This window comes from Cupressus sempervirens, chromosome 4 (assembly GCF_028749045.1).
Source record: "Cupressus sempervirens isolate cs-2001-9-10 chromosome 4, ASM2874904v1, whole genome shotgun sequence".
Lineage (NCBI taxonomy): Eukaryota > Viridiplantae > Streptophyta > Pinopsida > Cupressales > Cupressaceae > Cupressus > Cupressus sempervirens.
This window is the reverse complement of record NC_143121.1, coordinates 24,431,489-24,449,598: the sequence shown is the minus strand read 5'-3', so window position 1 is coordinate 24,449,598 and position 18,110 is coordinate 24,431,489. Positions and strand designations below refer to the sequence as shown.

The following is an 18,110-nucleotide window of genomic DNA, read 5'->3' as shown; positions in this document are numbered from 1 at the left end:
GAGAAAATTAAGTTATAGTAGAAAGGTGGTGAAAAAATCACACATGTAAGAAATAACCAAAGTTACATGTACTTGTAATAGTTATCCAATGATAAACTACATTTATTTTTTCAAATATTCTTTATAATAGCATTGTAGCTTCTTTGCTATATATGATTTGAGTGGGTTAAGATTGTACAATTAGAAATGAAGTAGAAAAATAAAATAAAAATATTGAATTAAATTTGTAGAAATTAGATTAATTAAATGTAATTTGTAATTTGATTCTTAGTGGGCTCTTTGTAAGCCTTTCAACTTCACCAATAGACCAAAGACCATGTGTAACTTGAATGTTGTATATACGTTCTATATATTGATTATATTTCACATTATTCTATATATTAGATGACTTTGTCAATAAATCTAACACTTATTAGCAAATAACATTTGAATGTGTACATCCTCTTAGCTACTTTCATAATCCAAAGTCAACTTTTTCTCATACCAATGTAGAACAAAAATATTGAAATTTTACATAACAAATAATAACAAAAATATTAATATTAATAACAAAAGGTAAAATATTTTATTATAATCACTGTATCTATTACATTCGATAAATTGACTTAATAAAACTATTATTTATTATCCACCCACGTAGCGAAAGTAAGAACTAATTTATTTATTGTCAAACTTAATTTCCTAACATTTTCATAAACAAAATTAAAAAAATGTTAATTCATCCTTCCCACTGCTTTGAAGCGAGCCTCTTTTCCTTCATATTTCTGTTCAAAGTAAATCTTCATGTAGTCACCAAATGAGTACTTTGGATAGGCAGATATTTTTAATGAGCAGCATTCCCATTGCCTTGAGCAAGGAGCTTTGGTGCAGGGCTAACCACTGCGATGTATGAGGGATTATAGAAGGATGCCACTGATAACCGATTTCCATCCTTTGTTGGGAGAAATCTATGCCATGCACTCTTATACTTTCCATTACTCACTGCTTCTATCTGATCACCAATGTTAACAACAATTGAGTGCTGCATTGGTTGCACATCAATCCAGCTGCCATTCATAAGAACTTGAAGGCCAGGAACCTCATCATCTTGGTACAAAAGAATGAGGCCACCTGCGTCTGGATGAGCACGGATGCCCTTTATCAGGTCTGGCCTCGGGCAGGGAGGATAATGGCTCACCTTTGTGCCAAATAATGGCTTCTCCTTCTTCTCTCCCCCTGCAAATACCCTTTTCGGAAATCCTTTCTCCAGCCCCAAGCTTTCACTTATTATTTCCAACAATTTCTCTGTCAGATTGTATATTTGGCTGCGGAACTCCTCAATTGTATCCCTGTACAAAATGCAAAAGTTAATGGGCTAGATGTTTGCATTAAATTTAATTAAATGAAAAACAAGGGTATACTCCGATTATAGGAAAATAAGATGTAGTAATGTTAAACTATATGAATTGTTTCTATTGATTATGTTTGCTGATTGTTAATAGAATATATATAGAAAGATCAACTATAATAATGTGCACTCGCAGCAGTATAGATTATTATTGATTGAATATTAAACGTACTTGAATTCTTTGGGGTCTGAAGGCCAAGAATTTGTCTCTTTCATCTCGTGGACTTGAAAAACGTCCTCCTAGTCCAAATCCTCAATCTTCTCAGCAGTATTTCCCTTTGCTTCAGCTTCAGCTTCAATGGCCTTGTTCAGTGCCCTTACTGGGGAGGAATTCTTGAAATCTTGTTCTCTGTTAATTTTATATTGTTCTGAACAAACCTCTTTCACACTGTGCAGAAGACCGTGGTCAATGCCATGGTTTATAATCTGCAAAAATTAAACCAATTCAGTCAATTCCAGCTCACCATTCACATAATCTTGTAATGAATGATTTCTATCAATGTATATGTAAAACTGACCCTTTTTATCAATTTGGAATATCATCACAATCATTATACTGTTCTGTTTTTATCTAGATAAGTAAAACTGACCCTTTTTATAGCATAACAATTGCAAAATCTTGGTAAAGAGAACGGTCCCAACTCTAATCAAGATTCCTTATAACATAGTTCACCCTTATAATCAAAAGATGAAACAGCTGACCCTTGTTGTCCCATACACCACGTATGAAACAAGCATAATACCTTAAAAAATCCAGGAGATTCACAAGCCTCTGCGATTTGAGCCATAATGGCCTTCCTCTCTCCTCCATTAATGTTCTCTACATCAATCACTGGAATACCCATTTCCGAATTTCTCGTGGAAAACTTAAACACAATCAAATGCTAAATAAATTTTCACACCAGGGGAGATAGATGAACACGTGCTAGTGTTTGCGACACTGAGACCCTATTTATATGTCTTTAAAAGAATTCAATTCACGTGTAAGAATACTTAACCTCGTCTCTTCGGAGTGAATTTACTGTTCATGATATGCTTCAGGATTAGACCAAGAAGTCAATATTGTTGTGCATATCAGTTATACTTCCAATCATACGGCTAAATCTAATTGTTGTTTCATTTTCGGGTCTGTACTTGAATTGAATTTGTATGATTTTCCGGTCTGCCGACTGTGACTAACACGGCAAAATTTTATTAATCTCTCACCAAGTTAAGCACGAAGCCGCCCACGAGATATTGTCAATAATTAAACATTCAATTTAAGCTTTATTAATATGATATATTTAAATAGTAATTTGCAACGCTACTAACGATGATTTCGACAATTGTAGCCTTGATCATCTAGCTTAAAGATATCTTCATATTTATTTCACTCTTAAGACATCTTCTTCTTGAAGGCCTTGATAGGTTGTAAGATTTTGGACTTTCTATGTAATATGAAATATTCACCGAACATGTAGTATGTGATATGATTCATTTTATATGTTTGGCAATTATTCAATTTCATTTTAGATTCTTTTACAAATTCTATAGTTCATAGTTGCTCATTGTTAATCAATGTCAAGGTCTTACTTTTCTTTATATAAAGGTAACTTATAGTCTAAGGATGATACTCATAGGTCTTACAAGATTAAACTAAAGTGTGCATATCCTTACCCCATGTATGAGCTCAAAACTGTTCTATCCTCATTGATATACCCTTGTCTTAGTTTGAATAATGGTTCTAGAGGAGAGACAACTCAAACAACACATACAAAGGCTTAACTCCTAGGTTCAAAGTATTAAATAGTCAAAGTTGACTTATTTTTCCCATTAGTATTTGATATTCAAGGGGGGGCCTGAAGCACAGGTCAAATACAATTTTAGGAGCTAGTTTGGCACTATCCCACATATTATAAATCTATCACCATCACTAGTCTTTTTAGTTCACCCTAGCACATACATTTGATGTGACGTGTCATATGCCAAACTTTATAATTTAAAGACATCCATTATGCTCTTAAATGTACACTAAATGTGAATGCAAGTATCCTATAAAAGAATAATTATACCATATATAATTTCTAAAAGAAAATAAATGATTAAGATTTGTCTCATCATATAGGCCATTTACACATATTTCCAAATATTGTTTTCAATATATCCCTTTATTAATTTTTTATAACAATGGGTTTGGAATAGGATAATCTATTCATTAATTAAACTCACAAGCTCCTTAAATATACCTCTATACAATATTATATAATATATTAGGTCTATGTTGTATAAATCTACTTTTACATGTCGAAACAAATTCAAGATAATCAAGGTCAATTATAAGGAGCTCAAGTTCAATCACATTGTTTTGTGATTATTTAGTTTCTTAGACATTTACCATCTACTCTAGTCCTATCATTGTAGCACCTAGGACACGGAACATGTATATTATAGTGGGGTTTGCATTGCACCAAAATATTGTTTTGTCAGTGCCTGATACAACCACTAAACATATAGGACACAAGAGGCAAGAAGTCCTTCTCATGAATCCTAAAGGGAGCTCTACAGTTTGTTAGCAATATCACCATTACCATTACCTAATGGTCTGAGGATTCAAACCTATAACCAATCACTAATACCACTTGTTAGAGTGGGCTTGTTGTTGCACCAAAAGAGTGATCTATCAGTTCCTCATATAACCACTCAACTCATAGGACATAGGAGGTAGTTAATCCCTTGTCATGAATCTTGAGGGGAGCATTGAAGATTTTGTGAACAACATGTTGTGCAAGCGAAGACTTTGACAAATCAAACTAAAGCTACCATTCAAAATGCACAATATGTCAACAGATGGAAGTATATGGATCTTTCAAGTGTGCATTATAACATGTTTATTTTTAAATTTTACTACACAATGGTGATTTTTTTTTCAACACTAAGTGACATTTATATAGTTAGTATATTCAATCCAAAATTTTAATGGTACACTGTAGATAATTGATAACTCTCTTTGCTACATTCCAGTGAGCCTCAATAGAGTTATCCATGTTAATGTTTATTTCACTCTTAAGGCATCTTCTAAAGTACCACTATCACAAGAGGACCTAAATATTTTTAATGGGGTACATTGTTTTTTACAATCTTCCATATTATACCTTTTAACCAAAATCTTTCTATAATTAGTTTGAGAGATCATAGTCTTACTATCTTGTGTTCCAAGGTCAATTCCTAAATAGTAATGCATTTTTTCAAGGTTCTTCATTTGAAATGCTTTCGATGAATATTGTTGATTTCATCAACGAAATATATAAGACTTTTTCTTGTGATTAAATCATCCAGATACAAGGAAATAAAAAATTATAGATCCAAGTTTATCATTCTTTATCAATAGATTTAGATATTTTTACTCTTGATACACCCATCCAACACAAGCACTACTAAAAAAAGAATTTATCAATTTTATCAAGTCCTGATCTTCATGCTTGTTTGAGACCATATATTGTCATTTGTATGTAGCATATCAAATATTTTTGAATTAATAAGCAATCAAAATGAGAGTTGGCCCATAATAGACCAAAAAATTTGACCGAAGATTAGTTGGAATTTATTACCATGAGATTACTATATCAAAAATCCACCCATAAGCATGATAGTAAAATAAGTACTGCTAAAAACCATGAAAGTATTAACACTATACATAAACTTGGTCATCACATAGAAGTTGGCCGTTTTAAACCAATCCAACATAAAAGATTGAGAAGAGCCCAAACACCAAGCAAGTAACTAATTTCCATAAGAAAAAAATTGAATAGGAAGCACACTAGCAGGTGGTAACCAATCACTAGTTCCTTGGGATCTCCAAGTGCCAATTAAGCTAATCATCAGCTAGGAAGTTGTATAGCGAGCGAGCACTCTCCACCTCCTTGTCATTGGTTGCACCATCCTTGTTAGCTTGCATGAGATAGAGGGTAGTGGTCAATGAGTGCATAACATACACCGAGAAATTAACAACCCTATTGAACTTATCCTTGAGGTTTTTGTTTTATTAGGTCGACAGTGGACCTCTCCAATCTTTCCACCTCCAAATTTGTTTTCACCATGGCATCTTCTTGCTAACTATGATCTATCCCCAACTCCTTACCCCTATGGTCCCCATCTCCCCTAGTGACCTCTGCTTTGGTATATTTCTTAAATATGTTAAATTTTTAATATTACAAATGCTTAAAAGTTATATGATAATTTAAGATATTTTAATTTTTAAATAATTTACTATCTACCTAGAGTTAATAATTAGTAGTTTGCAAGAATTTATTTTGCATATTAATGATATTTCATTTACTATAGCTAGGTTTTTATCTTTTATATTATTCATTGGATATAAATGATGCTTTATTCATTTATGATAGTCAATATAATATTCATTACATATAAACCATTTATTAATTACACAAAAATACCATTCTATTTGTATTATATGTAACTTATGCTTTAAGGATTCATTACTATTTATTCAAGATTCATTATATATAAATGATATTTATGTTGTCAATAATTATGAATATAGTTCAAGGAGTTGAGTTTGATTGGTTGAAGCGTTAAGTTCTCATTGTACATTCTTTGTTCAAATTTATAAAAATTAATTAAATATTAAATATTTTAGTTCATCTTCCATTAATTTGATAATTAACAAATACAACTTGAAAAGCTACATAGCATAAATCATACTCTATAAGTTCTCTTCTTATACAATTAAAAAAATTCTTACACTAATGTATCCTTACCATCAAAATATCAATATAAGAAAAATGCTTCAACACTTGCCCCTATGAAATTAGGACATCTAAATATTTTGTTCAAGATAATATTCTCTCTCTATAGTTTAGTGATGATGCAACTTGCTAATTTGCATAAGAACAAGGCTAAAAGAAATATTCTTTGATTTACAATTTAATATTGAAAATGTTTGGGAAGCAATTATAAGCTTGCTGCTTAAACATCTCATACTAAGACTTGATTCCTATTTTTAAAGTCTAAATTCCTACTTTAAAGTCTTAAATAATCAAAATTGACTTATTTTATTTAAACTAAATTTCCCTCGCTAAAGAATAAAATTGAGAGATAATTAGAAAAATGGGCACGTGAAAAGTGAGAGCTTCTCAAGCAAAAAACAAATAAATCTTCAGTTCCAATACGTTAATATATGAATTCAGCTATACAAAATTAAGAATCCTAATCAAACGACAATTAGATTTAGCTATAGGAAATTAGGCTGCGTGTTTTGAATAAAAAATGATATGCACAAAAATATAGCTCTCTGGTCCAATCCTCAACCATATCTTGAACAATATATTCATTTCAAAGTGACGTAGTTTAATTAGATAATTATTCTTACACATGAATAGAATATGTGAGTGATGGTTGAATTATTTTTGACATATAAATAGAATCTTGTTAGTAAACAAATTTGTCATGGTAGAATTTGCCCAATTGAATGTGTGTGGCAAACCATTCACAACAGTTGGATAGGCCCTTGATATCTAGCCTTCCTCTGGATTTAGAGGGTCAGCTCCCTCGTAAGATGAAATTTTGGATTTTTCAATAAAGTTAAGAAGAACTTAGAAAATAGGAAGGAAAACCATTGATAGAAAATGCACCACATGCCTTCGACATTTTCATAACAATAATGTAGCTATTAATGAAAGCAATCAAGGACTACGCTTGAGAACTTTCACCAACACAATGCTAATTCTACCATTCATGAATACTCACACCATACCATGAAAATACTCATAAATGAATCAACACCTCAACAATTCAGACTATTAGAAAGAGAACATCCAAATGTACTTCCTTTATTTCTTTGAACCAAGAAAGTAAGAAATAATTGATTACAAAAAACAACAGTTGTACACACTTTCCAAAAATTTCTTTGTTATCAGAGCATAAGTTTTCCCTGTATCCAAGTCCCAAAAAGTCCCTTATTACATTGATTTTTGGGAATTTATAGCCAATCCAAACTAACCAACTTTTTGAGTTTGTAATTTGGCATGCATTTGAAAACCAACTCCCATCTTGACTCATTCAAATTTTGACTTCTAAAGCTTAACCTTGACCAAAAGAGAGTTAAGATCCTAACTTATGAGATACAAGAAATGACCTAAGTAATTTTTATAACAAGATATCTTGAAAACCGTGGCCTTAGAGGAGAACAACATTATTGATCTTGTTGATGCTGATTTTTATCACTATATGTCTTTCTTTTGATAATCCTTTGAAAGTCTTCTCAGAAGTAGCCATTGCCATTAACATTGTCATCATTAGCATCATCTTTATCAACCTCACTCTCAGATGCACCATTTTCTTTATTAGCATTATCATCTACATCAACAATACCCCTTGCCTCATCACTCTTTCTCCCTCAACAAAATTATCATCCTTCCATGATTTCACACCCATTTGTACAAGAGGCAAGCTTATTTGATTTGAAAAAGGCACTAGAATCCATTTATACATGTTTATGAAAACATGAATTTCAAAGGAATGAGGATTTCCTTTTTGTTCTTTGATTTAAACTATGCCCATGATCATATCATACATCCACTGCACCAGAGGGTTTATCAGCTTTAAATGCACCATTTGACTCCATTTTGGTGTCCCTTTTAGAAAGTCCATAATTTATGGATGAATTACAATGGAAAGGGGACTTCCCATTTGCTCTTTGATTTTTCTGACACCCTATTCTATCAAATCTATGTTAGCCTCAAAATGGTGTTTGACACTTGAGTGCCAACACACTTAACCACTTTCTACATTGGACCCAAGTACACCATGTATGTCGAGACACAACATGAGCCGAGTCAGGAAAGCCTTTAGGTGCCGAGTGAAGATCAGGTGTCGAGTGAAGATCAAGTGCTGAGTGATCTTTAGGTGTTGAGCAACTTTTAGGTGCCAAGCATGATACAAGTGCTGAGTGGTATTTGAGTGCCGAGTCATAGATGATGCCAAGCAATACAAAAATACAACAAGAGCCAAGTAATCCAGTTTATTACATGTGCCAAGCATTTGGAATCAGTAAGTGCCGAGCAACACAGAATGCACATATAATTTTGTAACTTTACAAATGCAGATGTAAACCGTTTTCATGGCCAACATATGATGAATCTCAAAGGATTAAAAAGATAAGACTGAATATTTTGTCTTTCCTATGCAATCTACATGAAACCAATAAGAAAAATGGAGAAGACATGCAACCAATAGTAAATGTGAAAAGAATGAGCAAGAAAAAAAGATTCAATATGGATCGTAGATCCATACCAAACCCTAAGTCTTGGAATGTCTTTATAAGGAAGACTAAATCTCATTGTATATGTATGGATGGACGAGGGTGTCTAAGGAAAACTATTTTTCAGAATGAAGTTTATCAGATCACAGAGGATCAAGATCAGAGAAAGCAGAACAAGTGCCTCTATTCAGCAATCAAAGGATTGTAAGCTATCAAATTTATTATACCTAATACTCTCTAGCAATTGTATTAGAAAAGAAACCCTATGGTGATAGGTTAGCTTAACAACTATTTTGTAGATCCGTTCAATAGGTGATTAAATCCTTTAACAAGGTAACAGTTCTTGTAAAGTGTTTGTAAATCCTCTAACAAGGTCACATTTAAAAGTGTGTTGTAGCCTTTAACAGGGTAGACCATCAGAAGTGGTTAAACATTATTGCTGCAGTAATTTTTGTGGGTATCATCCTCACCCTAGTTCTACCTTCTTATTCCTGGAGGGTTTCTGGGTTACCAAAATCTCAAGTGTTATGTGGTGATGCATATGTGTTTTTCGTAATTGTTTGATGTGTTTATATGCATGCAATCTGTTGTCAGTTAAAAGTTTTAATGGTCAAAGTATAGTACTTCTGATTCACCACCCACCTCGCCCCCCCCACCCCCACCACCCCCGCCCCACCCCTGCCGCCCCTTCCCCTCCCCTCTCAGAAGCATTATTCCTATTTGAATATTCCAACAATTGGTATCAAAGCTGTAAGTTCTCACAAGAAGGAAGCCTAATAGTTTGGAGGAAAAGATATAAAGATGGAAGTTTTCAAACTTGGAAAGATTATTGACAATCAAGTGATTGATGTGCAACTAGCTCTACACAAAGTAGAGGAAGTGAGGGAGGAACTGAGAAATTCCTTGAAAAGAAGAAAGGATATAGCCATAGCTGAAAATGATAAAAAGTACAAGGAGATAGATACCACAAAACTATTTTCCAATGGAGACACTAAAGAGTTTGATGCAGCGATAGCAAAACTGATGGAGAAAAACAAAATTCAAATAGATGAAATAAGATCTCTCAAGATGGAACATGAATCATAGGCCATAATGTTATGTGAAATCACTGAACAAAAGAAAAGAGCAGTTGAGGATAGAGTCATGATGGAAGATGACAAAAGAAATCTTACAAATAGACTTGAAGAAAAATGTATTAAATTATCAAGGATCTCAAACATGCAGATGGATACACTTGCCCAAATGATGAATCTTCATCATGAACTTAATATGAAATATATTGAGATCTCAACTTTGAAGATGTAGAATGAACAACTGCAGAATGAATTATAGAGAAAAAGAGGTAGCAAAGAATTTCAACAAATCAAGTGAAGCCATCAAGTACTTTGAACAGTTGATGAAATTTTCAAGATTAGCCCATGATATATTAGGACTTGGATACAACATCACTAAAATTGGAGAATCATCAAAGAGTGTTGAGAAAAGAAGTGACAAAGGTAAAGATTCTAAACCTACTTGTCATTTCTGTAACAAAAAGGGGCATACTGCTAATATTTGCAGGAGTAGAAGAATCAATCAGAAAAACACAACCAAAAACAAGAGTTCCTATCACAAGTGCAACATGCAAGGACATATGACACAAGATTGCAGATCCAGAGTTACAAGGACACAAAGATTTGATGGACATTGTCATAATTGTAAGAAGTATGGACACAGAGCATTTGAATGTAGATCAAAGCCTATTTGGACATCAAATCAACCTACAAAAACAAAAGGAAATGAAAGTTAGTACCATTGGGATTACAACACTAGGTATAGCTGTCATTATTGTAAGGAATATGAACATATACCCTAGAATTGCATAAGAACACATTTCAGAGGGAATTATAGTAGGTGGCTAAGCCAAATCACATGTTTCAATTGTTTGAAAATTTGTCATATCAGCAAAAACTGTCCTACAAGGTCAAAAGCACCAAAAATTAAATCAAACAAGGGCAAAGAAAAGATTGATGTGGAACACATCAGAACAGACATGAAGAAGACATGGTAGAAAAAGAATAAATCAAATACTTCAAATGAAAGGGTCACTTCACCCATAAGGTCAAGTGATCATTTCTCATCCAATTAATCTCAAGATGAGTCTATGGGGTTGATACATATAAGAAAGTATCATACATCAGCCCTAAACCATGAAGAAGCAATGAAAAGTATAAATATGCATGAAACAAGATGCCAAGACAAAATTTTAAATGATGATGCCAAGTTGTCTTTGGATGTCGAGTAAAATTCTAGTGGATGCCGAGTTCCTAATAGCAACTGAGTTGATGACTGATGCCGAGTTGAGTAACTCCTATGGAAGCTGAGTGAAGTGGAAATGTAGTGCAAGCTGAGTTTGTAGTTGAGCATTTAATGTGATGGAAATAGGGTATATTATCGTGATTTCAATCATTTTTCTTCATCACGATCAAGAAGAAAAATAAAAAGTGCAAAGCGACTACACAATAGAGAATCTAGCATTTCAAGTAGATTGCAAGTTCTTACGATGCGTTTTCATCAATCTTGATGTATTTCATTCAAGTGCAGAGCTACGTAGATTTTTAGAGCTTGTTTATATTTTAAAACCCTAACTTAGTAAACAATGGCATCTAGGTCTAGAACCACTAAGGTGAATGAAAGTCATGAAATACAACTGGTCATTAATGAAGTCAAACAACCTAAATTCAAGCCCATTCTAGAAGTCGCCTACAAAAATTACCCTGCCAACACATTATCCATTATTCCATCCAAAGTAGTTATGGTGCAGGATGTAAGGATGTGTGACAAATGTAAAATTGGTACCATAGGTGATCTTGAAATTTTCCAAGCCTATGACAAACTGTGTGAGAATAAGATTTTGAAGGATGGATTCAAGATAGTCGAGAGAAAGGGTTTGACCAATACCCTAGTTTATCCTACAATATTCAAAATTGAATGGATATGGATTATTCTAAGTAGAATACACAATGGATGTTTTTGGTTGGAAATAGGTCCAGTCAAGATTATTAAAGGGATAGTTCATAGGGTTACAGGTTTCCCAACCCTAGATCGAACTAAGACCCTGTGCAGTGATTCCAAAGAAATCATTGAAAGAAATACAGGGGAAAATGGAATAAGAGAGGTATGACGATTGATACCATCACTGATCCTCTCCTAAACTTTGCTATGAGAATAATATCCCACAAATTCTATCAATCTAGTTGATTGAATAGTGTGCCATGCATAGCTATTGATGTAGCATTCAAACTAGTAAAGAAAGATCATTCATATGACTTGTTAGAACTTATGTTGCAATAGATAAATGAAAACCTAGGAGCTATAAGGAGATCAAAAGGCGCACAGTGCAAATTTGGTTTAGTCCTTATGTGTATGTTCTTTTATGTTATGAAAGAGTTTCCTTCTAAAGGAAAGGTGAATTGGGACTCTAACAAAACCACAATGACACAAATAAATGAGTTCATTGATTAGATGGGTGATAACTTTGAAGCCCAAATGACAAGCTATTTTGAGGATTTCAAGAATTCCATGAAGCAAAGGGTAAGAATACTAGTTTCCTTAGTGGAAATACACATCAATGAAATATGTTTCCTAGTTGATGTTGATTCCACCTATATTCAAGAAGTAGTTCCAAGGGTGAGATGGCTAAGGCCATTTTGTTATGAATTAGATGTGGATGAAGCATCTGTAGCTATCACTACTTTGCTTGCAGAAGGAATAGACAAGTCTGCCAAATCTTTTGGCACATATGATATGGTCAAATCCAAGATACAAACAGAATTAAAGACAACCTTTGTAACTAAGAAGAAAGATAAAATGGTGAAGAAAATAAAGAAGAAATTTGGTAAAGGAATTAAGGCAGTAGAAGAAGAAGATGAAGGAGAAGATGAAGAAGATAATGATAATGAGGATGAACAAGAGCAAGGCCCAATGGAAATAACTCAACGCCTGGGTGAAGACAAGGAGGAAGGTGCTGAGGAAGAAGAAGCCAAGGAAGCACCAACCCAAGCTAAGCCAAAGAAGAGAAAGGCAAAAGATTAGCCTCCAACTCAGCCTAAACCAAAGAAAACTACCATGCCATCACCCCAAAAGCCAACAACCAGAGCTACAACAAGGGCCTCTACTCAAAAAGCTAAAACGGAAGCTACAAAGAAGAAACCAATCAAGAAGACATAGGAAGAGCCAACGAAAAGAAGAAAATATGTAGCTCAACCTGATACTGATGAAGAAGATCAATCTAAAAAAGTAAGCCATTTTTCAGTTGATACATTATGTAAAAAGATTAGAAATGGAGATTTAAGCAACATAAATAAAGTTGATTTCAATAAGTTCACTAAAGAAGAACATAATAGAATAGAAGAATTAGTTTATGAAATGATGGCATAGTTCAAGTACACTCCTCTTGAACTAGATGGACAATTGCCAGATGAACTATCTAAAATTATAGAAGATAGATGGCATTTCTGTTTGAGAATGGAGAAGGAGATGAGAGAAACAACCCTAGCAAGCATACTACCTGATTTGACTAAGCAACAAATAGGGAAAGTAGTCAAAAGGTACAATGCCAAGTTTACACCTAAATATAGGGCATTCTTCATTCTCCAAAAAAAAATGGAAGACATTGTACAAAGAACAACAAAATCATGGAAGAACTTGTACAACAAGATTGAAGATTTTCTTGAAGAAGAATACAAGGAAGAAGTTGTTGCTCCACCAGAAGAGAGAAGAAAAAAGAGAGAAGAGAAGATAGAAGTAGAGCAAGGTAGAGAAGAAAAGAAGGAAGAAGAAAAGAAACAAGAAGAAGAAAAGAAGGAAGAAGAAAAGAAACAAGAAGAAGAAAAGAAGGAAGAAGAAAAGAAACAAGGAGAAGAGAAGAAGGAAGAAGAAAAGAAAGAAACAAAGGAGGAGACACAAAAGAAAAATGAAATGGCAACAACTGAGAAAGAGTAGCAACAAGATCAGAGTGTGTAAGACACACAATTGCCACCTTCTGGCCCTCCTCATGCACCCATTACACCTGCAGAAAATATAATTGTACAAGATGTTCCTGACATTTCTGCTCAGAACATGAATCCATTAACTGCAAAGGATCTCAAAATAATCCTTGACCAATCCACACAACAAGCAAGATTATGTACAGATCCAGTATTTTTCAGTGTGCATGAACTAGAAAAACTAGTAGAAAACACAATTAGAGATAAGGTGAATCCACAAGAACCACCGTCCATCATCTCTATAGCTACTAGTGGTCAACTTAAAATGCCAACAGTTGTTCCAATAGGGATAGTTCACACCACAGTTTAGAAGCCGAGCATAATAGGAGAAAAAGCAACAAAACAAATAGGATAGACTATTACATTTGATCCTATAGCACAAACTCAAGGTGCACTTCCTAAAATTACAATAATTGATCAAGGTAGATAGCAGGAGGAGAAAATAGAGGAAACCCCTAAAGAGCAGGAGGCAATCCAAACATTGATAAATTTTCCTACCTCAGGAACTCCTTCACAACAGCCATTGCAAATATTCGCACCAGGATCTAGTTCTATCAATGTTACAAGGGTACTTCACTATGGAGACCCTAAATTAGATGAGGAAATAGTCATACCAATTTATGACTCAAAAACAATTAACATTGATCAAATCAATGAGGTATAGGAAGCCTTGCATAGAAGAAAGAGGCAAGAAATACTCAGAAAGGAGTATAAACAAAAGCAAAAAATGCATGAGATTAAAGACATCTTTATGAATGCCTTCAATTTGCAGTCACCATATGAGTCAAAGTATATCATGGAGCAATTATTAGATATTGTTGACCAGGTGAAAAATGCAGACCAAGAGACAAATGCAAAACTTATGGAATGGTCTGAAAGAAAATTTGAAGGAAAAATTAATGAGAAGATATCTAGTGAAATAGCACTTTCACATATTGAATTGGCAAAGGTCATAGACAAAGTGAAAAAGGTACTTGAGAATATATTCTCATTTTACAAAAAGTTGTCAAACTTTTCATACTTCACACAAGAGACCAGCCAAAAGATAATGAGCCTAGAGAGAAATTTGAATATTTCTAGCATGCAGCTACCAAAAGATCCAGCTCAAACTGAAAAGCATTTTGCTCAAACGCTTCACACTCAGAAAGAGATAGTTGTATTAACAGTAGAAGAGGACACCATTAAAGAAAAACTATTATAGCTCCAATCCTCAAATGTAGTCTAGGGTCAGGGTTTCCCTCAAGTTACATTGGTGACCCTTTAGGTAAGAAGAAAAGTATGATTCATGTCACTCACTTTTGCTAATACAGAGATTGTTGGGTATCACTTGTACTCTTGTCACACCTTTCGGGTGTATCTATAACTTTAGGAAGGATCTTACCATCTGATCTCATGATAGACTAGAATTTCTTAAGGTATTTTTTTGTTATAGTGAGAACTATTTAGTTTTTTTTGAGCTTCCATTACTTTGAGCTATAGTGCAAGCTTAGCAGAATGGCAGTGCTCGTGTGACAATTCGTCACTGAGTTGGAAAATTTTGCAGAGTAGAAAAATGTTTGAGATGATTTGAGCATGAAAGTCCCAATATTCAATGCTGAAAACCCTTATTATTTCAAGGTGTACCCTAGCTGGTAAATGTCTACAGTCATATGACCCAGCCAGTTTGACAATGTCGCAGATGGTTAGTGTGGAAGTATATGTCATCATGAATTCAATGTAACATATTACACCCAACATTATTTGGTGTTATTTGCATATAGTTCCTTATTGTTCCCTTGTGGGTTCATCAAGAAACTTATCTGATTTAAGCATTATTTCCATTGAAACACTTTATGTGTGGTTTCCTATTACCCATCTATAGAGTTATATCAAGAGATTTAGGGCTTAGCATATTAATCATTGTGCCACAATACACAGTGGGGGGAAATTTCCTAGTCAAAAGAATATAATTTGTTCTATTTTACATTAATTATGACCACTACCTCTTGAAGAGCCAAGATGTACCTTTCATAAGGAACATACATGTCCTTAGCAATACCTAACTTTGTTGAGATGAACTACTACCCATTTTGTCTTGAATGTTGATATGGTTTAAGAAGACATATTTTCACGTGCACAAAAATTTGGAGTTATTAAGTCTCACAACTTTTGAGAGGATGTTACATGGGGATCCTTTCAAAATTTAAACTTCCACATGGTCGAGTTAATATCCCATCGTACCTTAATCCTTAGTAATTTTTAAATTATTACCACAACTTACTAGTGCTACTTGTTTAGGGTATTCAATTCTATTTCCAATTAAGTATTTACTTTTTATTACAAGTTGGTATCTTGGGAGGCCTATCTCTTTTGATATGGTCATCTGATATTATGATAACTGACAATTACACATTCATTTATGGCTCATTAATGCCCAGTGTGGTATACATGTGCTCTAATACTAGAATGTCATGCCCATAACCTAACAAGGCAACCAACACAAGCACAATTTTTTTTTTTAAAATTTCTTTTATATTATTATTAATATTACCGTTAACCTTTACTTATCATTAAACCTAACACATGGCAACAATCCAACTGACCTATAACTCTCAGTGACATCAAGAACATCCTCAAGTAAACAACACATCCTTGTACCTTAACTCACTACTTTGTTAACACAGAGTCCTCCTTTAGATAGACATGGAACTTTCACATTACTCACACAATAGATTTTTCCTTCATAATATTGGTTCTTCCTCACACTACATTTTAGATATATAGATGTTATCATGTTTACCATTCTACTTTGTTCACTAACATTGGCTGACTTAATTGGAGACTGTATTTGATGGATGTCGTTCTTTAGTGAATTAACTATACTTATACTTTGATATTTTGCAAAGTGATTTATAGCATTGACTTATATATCTATGTGGATATTAGTCATAACCAAGCTTCATGAATATTGTTGACATGGACATTTTATGTAAATTTTATTTCAAACTTATTATTTTCTTAACTCAATTCCCACAAACAAAAGTAACATTCCTATTTATTTTCTCTAATAAATTAAAATTCCAATTAATAACTCTACATTATTCCCATAAATCTTATATTAACTACTTCTATTAATCTCTTTCAGATCTTTACTATACTAAAAACAATGACATTTTATCCATTAAACTATACCCCAATTATACTAATTCTTCTTAAATAACTAAAGCCAAAAGTAATTTCTTACCATATATGTATTGTTATTATTTACCAAAATATAATAATAACATATCTACTAATTTAATTTCATTAAATTACCTATACTACAACTATGACACATAACCATAATAATGTTAATATTATCACCCTAGGCTTTTTAGGTCCTAACCCCACATCTTACAACACAATCATGACTACCCAAAGACCCTGTACTAGTCTCTAAGCTATTCACTAGGTGTAAGTGGGAAGAATCATTAAAATTTTCTCCCATACTCTAAGTTCAAGGTAGGTGCCTAGGGGAAAAGTGATTGTTTCCAAGTCATAGATTTATTAAAGTCTTTTCCTACTTCCTTTGCACTTTGCTTATGTCAAACAAGGCTGCGCTATTCTCTTCCTTCCAAGGTGTCATGTCAAGTCAAATCTACAATGCATGTCTTTTCTCACAATATATAGGCGCCTAGACCAAGTTAAGAGCAGCAATTATGATGATGTGGGCGCTTTTTCCTAAGTGGAGATTGATTAGTATGAAGGTCATGTAGCTTAAGGTTTTTATTTAAAGTTTCCTACCTTCCTTCTTCAACATGTGGTGCCCAAAATAAGATCAAGTCTGACATAGGTCAGAGCTCCTTTTTGGAGTCAAGAAAAGATGGCGCTAGGTGGGGTCCCTATTGATTTGTGTTTGTATTTAGTTTTTTTTTGTTCTTTGCTTGCATTTACTATGGTATTGACTTGCTTTCTTTTCTCCTTGAGGTGGTGACATATATGATGTTCATCCTTTTTTTTTGAGTATTTATTTTATTAACTTTTGTTTTTTTTTTCTATATGCGTACTATACTCAGATTTGACTTGGATTATGTGTCTTTTCTCAAACTTTTGCATGATGGAACTAAGGTAGTCTTAGAAAGTTAAGGGTTGACTCATTTTTTAAACCCCTAACTCCCCTAGGGTCCTAGATAGAATACCAAGCATATTCTCCTATTAATATTTTATTGATCTATAACCAAGAGAAAAAAGTTATTCTCTTTCCCATATATTTTCTAGAATGTTAGATGAGCTCCTACAGCAAGGTTAATATTATACACTTATGCATTGATGCCAACTCTTTGTTTTTCTATCCTAGATCCCATGGTAACTTTTATATGATTTTGCCAAGATTATTGTGAGGGATTGAACATATTAATTATGGCCTAAAAATAATTCTTTTGACCTTGATCATTCACTTATTATCATATGTATGCATTTT

At 33.4% G+C, this 18,110-nt stretch overlaps 1 pseudogene across 1 annotated transcript; it reads right to left on the bottom strand.

The window, feature by feature from the left end:
- Positions 1 to 536: 536 nt before the first annotated feature.
- Positions 537 to 2,297, bottom strand: LOC149559745 (1-aminocyclopropane-1-carboxylate oxidase-like; annotated as a pseudogene). Its single transcript, XR_016363305.1, has 3 exons — positions 2,131 to 2,297; positions 1,560 to 1,813; positions 537 to 1,328 (listed from the first exon to the last, which is right to left on the bottom strand). The product of XR_016363305.1 is annotated as a 1-aminocyclopropane-1-carboxylate oxidase-like (transcript).
- Positions 2,298 to 18,110: the final 15,813 nt, after the last annotated feature.